This window comes from Crinia signifera, chromosome 2 (genome assembly GCF_055691185.1).
Source record: "Crinia signifera chromosome 2, ASM5569118v1, whole genome shotgun sequence".
NCBI lineage: Eukaryota > Metazoa > Chordata > Amphibia > Anura > Myobatrachidae > Crinia > Crinia signifera.
Genome location: NC_139218.1, coordinates 30,447,702 through 30,454,762, shown reverse-complemented (window position 1 = coordinate 30,454,762; position 7,061 = coordinate 30,447,702). Strand labels below are relative to the sequence as shown.

Here is a 7,061-nt window from a genome sequence, read left to right as displayed (position 1 = left end):
TGAGTTGTGCGGGTAATAGGAGTATTGTTGATGTGCCGCTATACTGAGTCTTTGCACTATACTGGGTCATGCAGGTACTGGGATTCTTGCGGTCATGTCGCTATACTGAGTATAGCAGATAATGGTAATATTGTGGGCGGGTAGCTATACTGAGTTGTGCATGTAATGGGAGTATTGTGGGCGTGTAGCTACAGTATAGTGAGTTGTGTGTGTAATGGGAGTATTGGGGGCGTATAGCTACAGTATACTGAATTGTGTGTGTAATGGTAGTATTGTGGGCATGTAGCTCTACTAGATGTGCGTGTAATGGGAGTATTTGGGGCGTGTAGCTATACTGAGTTGTGCATGTAATGGGAGTATTGTGGGCGTGTAGCTATACTGAGTTGTGCATGTAATGGGAGTGTTGTGGGCGTGTAGCTATACTGAGTTGTGCATGTAATGGGAGTATTGTGGGCATGTAGCTATACTGAGTTGTGCATGCAATAGGAGTGTTGTGGGCGTGTAGCTATACTGAGTCGTACAGGTAATGTTAGTATTGTTGGCGTGTACCTATACTGAGTTGTGCGTGTAATGGGAGTAGTGTGGGCGTGTAGCTATACTGAGTTGTGCGTGTAATGGGAGTATTGTGGGCGTGTAGCTATACTGTTGTATGTGTAATGGTAGTATTGTGGCTGTACTGAGCTCACATATTTAAAATGGGTACTTGTGTATTATCACGGCACCCACTAAAGCAATTTGCTTAGAGGGCTATTCTGCATAGGAAAATCGCATTACATCGCATGGCATGGGCCATTTTCCTATGTAATTTATTCACTGCTCTCTTAGCCCCGGGGGATCGCATCTCATCGCATCACATCTCCTGCAGAAATGCATTTTATAGGGTGTGCGATGCCATTACATTAGCTATACAATAATATAACTGTATGACATACAATGATGTTTTTGCCCCCCCTCCCACTATCCACGCCACCCGGAAGCATGGCGAGAGCGTCCTCCTTGGCGAGCCCAAAGCGTGGCTAGCGCAGAGAGCCCCGCGAGGGGACGTGGAATACAGGTAAAGTAATCCACGTCCCCTCGCGGGGCTCGCTGCGCTCGACACATTCAGGCTCAGTGATTTTCCTACGGTGCCGTACGTAAGAAATTTGGGCGCCGTGATAATACACAAGTACCTTACAATGTTTATTGCAGCTTTTATATTTTAGATGTTCTTTTAAATTCTGTTTCCCATTGCCAGGGCCGCCGAGAGGGGAGGGGGGCGGGTACATTTTACCTGGGCCCGGGCCTATCAGGGGGCCCGGGTCCGAGGACACACAAAAAAAAAACTTTTATTTTTTTTGTTATTTTAGCAACGGCTGCCGCTGCACAGCGCGATTCTGTGTAGAGGGAGCGCGGGCGGCAGTAGATCGAAGCAGGAGAGGGGAGCGGGTGCTTACTGTTTGCTGACTGTCACTTCACTTCATTGTAAGTGCGTGCAGTCAGCGTACAGACGCGGCGCTCCACCGCTGCGGAGCTTCCGTGTAGAGACTCTGGCAAGATGATGATTACATCATCTTGCAGGTCTCCTGTGCGTGTGCGTGTGACCACCATGCAGGGCAGGCTATGCACACAGTGTGATAAGGCTGCCAATGCGCGGACTTATCACAGACTGCTGGTAATACGGAAGCTGTGATACGGCCGCGCATAGGCAGCCTTACCAAACTGTGTGGACGGAGACTGTGCGCGCCTGTGCTCAGTCAGCTCTGTGTGCCAGAGCTGGGCTGACAGTGACTGTGTGTCCAAGCCAGGGCAGCAGCAGCACCGACTGTCAGTCAGACAAGTTCAACTTGACAGCCGGACGAGTTCCCTCCTAAGGCCCCCAGCAGCTGAGCTCAGCTTCCTGCCCGGGCTCTGCAGTAGCCCCGCCCCCAACTCTCTTCCTGTCTTCTACTGACCTCCTCTGGTCCTTGCTTCCTCCTACTACACCGCACAGGATGGACTGGAGAAGGCTGGAGTGGACCTGTGATCAACTGCAGATCGTAACTACAAGGTACCACTACTCCCTGACCCCTGCAGTCTACCTCTACCTTTCCCCTGCTGCAGTTTATTTCAATATCTTCCCTGCGGTCCCTCCCACTCTCTCCCTCATCCCTGCTGTCTCTCACTAACTCCCCTGTGGTCTCTCTCACTCTCTCCATCTACTCTGCTGTCTCTTTCATTATCTCTCCTGCTGTCTCTCTCTCTCCCATGCTGTCTCATTAACTATATCCCTAGTGGTCTCTCTCCCTCTCCCCTGCTGTCTCTTTTACTATCTCCCCTGCTGTCTCTTTTACTATCTCCCCTGCTGTCTCTTTCACTTTCTCTCCTGTGGTCTCTCATTCTCTCCCCTGCTGTCTCTTTCACTCTTTCCCTGTGGACTCTCTCCCTATCTTCCACCCTGTGCTTTTTCTCTCTATTTCTGTCTCCCCTGCGCTCTCACGCTATCTCTCTCCTGCGCTCTCTCTCTTGCTATCGCATTCTACCCAGTGCTCTCTCTCAGACTCTCACTATCTCACTCTTCCCTGCGCTCTCTCTTTCTATCTCCCCCTCCACTGTGCTCTCTCCCACTATCTCCCCCCCCCCCCTCTCTTTCTCTCGCTATCTATCTCTCTCCCACATGTGTTTTCCCTTTCCGGAGTGGGCTGCTCCCACAGCACTGCTGTGTGAGGGATTCAAAACGGATCCCTCCCAGGAAGCCCTGTGGCCACCTGGGTCTGTGCGCATGCGCAGGGGGACTTCTAGGTAAGAAACCCGGGAGTCCAGGCAATGTTGTGGATCACAGTTGCCAGTGCTTATCACTTTGTGTTGCTTATCGCATACAGATGGGGCAGGTCCCATCTTTGCAGGGGATGGCGACGCCAGCCCCCATCCCCCACCAGCGCCATCTTTATAGTGAGAAGGGGACGCACACGCACGAGAGGCGCGCACGTCCCCTTCTGATGGCGCTTCCCCCGGAATTGAGATTGAGACGCGTGTGCGCGTGAGACACACGCGCGTCTCAATCAGATGGTGAGGCAGGCTGCTGGTGGATCGCCAGCGCTGACGTTCTGGGGATTTGCCAGCAAAGAAGAGGCCTGCCCCATCTGTATGTCAGTAGATATGCGATGAGCATTGTGACGATGGGCGGCAGGATGTACCATTACTGCTTGGTGCATCCCGCCCTCTATCGGAGTGATGGGCCACTCTCTTATGTTTTCCCCCCAGGCTAAAAGTTGCCAGCCAGCCCCTGGTGGTGGGACTCCGGAGTCGTGCACCAGGAGGAAGGCGAAGGTGCAGTCACAGTGGAGCCGGCCCGAAGGAGCTTACAGCTGAGCTCACTATAAACTGCCAATTGTAAGTGCATTTGTCTCCTCTGCCTGGGCTGGCTTAGTAGCTATGATTTATTTGCATAAATAAATGACAATATAATATTAATATTTTATGTACACACACACATATATGTATATATTTGGAAGACAGTTAACCGGCACTCTAAGCTTGCATCCACAGCTTGCACCCGTTGCATATCATCCCAGCGTGTCCTGGATATACAATGTCCAAACCGACTGCACACAAGGGTTATCCACAAATAAACTGCTCCTTTTCATGCATCATAGCTGCTAAACGAGCAGTTTATTTGTGGATAACCCTTGTGTGCAGTCGGTTTGGACTATATATATATATATATATATATATATATATATATATATATATATATATAGCGGGCTGGTGGGATATATATATATATATATATATATATATAGCGGGCTGGTGGGGCGGCACTCACAGACTGCACATTAGGACTTGAAACGGTGTAACAAGTGCATTTAATGATAACGTTTCGAGGAGCTAGTCCCCTTCCATCTCCGTCCAGCGCCTGTCATGCAGACTTCCGGCAGAAGTGATGTGTTGGAGGTGGCTGCCTCCAACTGCCGGAAGTCTGCGTGACAGGAGCTGGACGGAGGCGGACGGCGCATACGGGACCGCGACGCGCCCGGCATGGATTGGTAAGTGTCCCTATTTATTATTGTTTTTATCATTCTGTCAGCGATCTGATGAAGGGGACTAGCTCCCCGAAACATTATCATTAAACGCACTTGTTACACCGTTTCAAGTCCTAATGTGCAGTCTGTGAGTGCCGCCCCACCAGCCCGCTATCTGTAAGGGACTAGTTCTCCCAGAGGAAGGCACCCCAGCAAGTTGCCCCGGGAGGGGTCCAGAGTGCCGGAGAATCAGAATCTATATGTGTATATATATATATGTGTATATATATATATATATATATGGGTTTCTTAGGAAGGCAACCAGGCAGTAAACCTCATCTTCAGAGTGCCAGACAATACAGACTGTATATATATATATATATATATATATATATATATATCTTTGTTGGGGGGGGGGGGTGTTCTGGCTCTCTCTGTTTTGAAGCTGCTGTGCTGGGTGCATGAAAATTGTACAATAGATGGGTGAGGAGCGGCACTCCTAGCAGCTTGTCCAAAAAAAAATCACTTAATGCAGCATCTTGTGACAACGTTTCATTGCCTTTATTACGGCAATTTCTTCAGGTGATATACACCTTCAGGTGATATGCCCTTACTTTGTGCTGTAATATGCGCCTTTCCAGAACCCACCACATCGCTGACAGGACTTTGTTATCTGCAGCTCTTCCTGCTGCCTGCTGCGCTGAATGGCCTGCCCCTCTCAGCCCTCCGGTGTTCCCCAGCGCCTCTGCCGCTGCAGCTGCGAGTGTATGAGAGCGGAGCTTGGTGGGCAGCACCCTACCCTAAAAAATCCTAGAGTGAACACTATATTTATATGTCTATATTTGTATGTCTTAAATATACAGTATGATTTAATCAGGTGAAAGCCCCTCCACTATAGTGAAATCCCACCTTGTGAATTAATGTGCATGCTGTGTTAATAGCATGCACAATTCCATTAGGTACAAAATACTCTATTCCTGGACTTCCCTGCCAGTGGCAGTTACAGAGGTTGGACTCCAGCACAGTAAAAAATTCAAAGAGGGAGGTCACATCAACTGCCAGTGAGTCCAGGACAGTGATGTTTGGGGTGGCAGTATATGTGGCTCCCCTTTTAGAATTTTGGACTGTGTTGCAGCCCCACCTCTGCAACTGCCACCGGCAGGGAAGTCCAGGAACAGAGCATTTTGTACCTAATGGAATGGGCCATGTTGGAGGGTATGTGTAAATCATTTGCAAAGAGCATGTAACCCCTGGCAGAGCAGGTTAATCCCATGGCAAAGAGCATATTATTCCCTGGCAGAGAATGTTAACCCCTGGCAGAGCATGTAACGCCTGGCAGAGCATGTTAACCCCTGGCAGAGCAGGTTAATCCGATGGCAAAGCGCATGTTAACCCCTGGCAGAGAATGTTAACCTCTGGCAGAGCAGGTTAATCCCATGGCAATGAGCATGTTAACCCCCTAATATGCAATGATCATTACGGTGTGTGGCATAACGTGTAATGAGCATTATGGAATGTGGTATAATATGTAATGGGTGTGTGACATGTGTAATAGTCATTACAGTGTACATTTTTGTCCCTGTATCCACCTTGGAAGCAGTGGCGTAACAACGGGTCCGCAGAGTGTGCGGGGAGCTCCGTCCATGGGGGCCCCAGGAAGTTCTTGTACCGGGGCCCAGGATTTCTCTTGGCGGCCCTGCCCATTGCCTCTAGGTTTATTCACAGTATATTCCATTTGTAAGAAATGATCTAAATATTAGGACAGTATAAAGCATACAGAGAAGATACGGAGAAAACCAAACCACCATGCACTTTGCTTAGACCACAGCTAAGCACTAACACATGATTATATTCCTGTGAGCAGAAACAGCATCAGCAATTGATTTATGCTCACACAAACACCCAGGACACAAACTCAGCTATATTTTGCTTTTGGATGTCTGGGATTAAAAAGGAAAACAGCGAGTTTTTCAATTCAGCAACTTCTAAACACCACTGAATCATGGAGTTAAAAGTAAAAAAAAAAAATATATATATATATATATATATATTATATAAATGACAGTGACACTAATACCCCTTTCGGACTGCAAATATCGGGTCGCACCAGGGGTCAGGACACGGGTACTTCCCAGTAGAAACCCGGCATTTGCGGTATGAAAGCTCATGCAGCAAACCGGGTCACTGAGATCACATGGGGGAGGGGAGGGGTGTAGTGGTGGCGCATAATCAGTGGTTGGGGGAGGAGGTTGCGGCACTTTCATACCACAGATCAACCTGGGTTAACATGGAAACACGGACCTGGGTTGATTTGGAAAGCGGTAACAACAAAATCATAAAATGGAATGCAGATGGGATGCCTGAGCTCAGAATACCTACATTGGTTTCGGTCTTGGATTTGTATCTCCTTCTGATTTTTAGATCTGTATTTGGTTTTTCCAAAAGCAACCTTGCTGGTTTTGGATCTGTAGTTTTATATATAAAAAAAGAAAAGTCATAAAAAAACACTAAACTTACAGAATTATGGCCTGTTTTTGTTCCTATGCTATTATTTACCTCAATAACATTAATTTCCACTCATTTCCAGTCGATTTTGACCACCTCACAGCTTACAACAATATTGTTTTCATTCAGACAGGAAGGCAGTTTAATAAACTATGAAGCAATGCATAATGCAAAGAAAAGAGGTGCAAGGTGGAAATGTTCTTGGGCTGTCCCACCCACCTTTTTGTTGTTTATATTAAACAGGACATGCATAGTTTAACAAATCAATCATTTCAATGAAAGAGACTGCTACACTTGTGGCTGAAGTGATTGGTTTGTTTGGGCCTCCACAAAACAAGCTGCCAATGAACAATGGACATTGTTGACAAAGTTCTCTCTGTGCACAAACTGGCTCTACATAGTCAAGACGTAATCATCATCATCATCATCATCACACCATGATGGTATTTGCTAGCGGGACACAGGACCTCAATTAACTGTGTAAAACCCACTGCATCAAAGATGGATACTGGATGCACATCTAATACCAGCATAGCTGATATGGCATCAGTAATCCACTTTGAAACTGGGTGACAGCTG

The 7,061-nt window shown here is 47.7% G+C and overlaps 1 long non-coding RNA gene across 2 annotated transcripts in view; it reads left to right on the top strand.

The window, feature by feature from the left end:
- Positions 1 to 1,752: 1,752 nt before the first annotated feature.
- LOC146059542 (uncharacterized) overlaps positions 1,753 to 7,061 on the top strand; it is a 30,869-nt gene continuing 25,560 nt past the window's right edge. Inside the window, exons 1-2 of one of the 2 annotated variants that reach the window (XR_014470269.1) lie at positions 1,753 to 2,026; positions 3,220 to 3,348. This is a non-coding gene — a long non-coding RNA (uncharacterized LOC146059542). The remainder of the gene's footprint in view (positions 2,027 to 3,219; positions 3,349 to 7,061) is intronic. The other variant, XR_014470270.1, reaches the window with a different exon arrangement.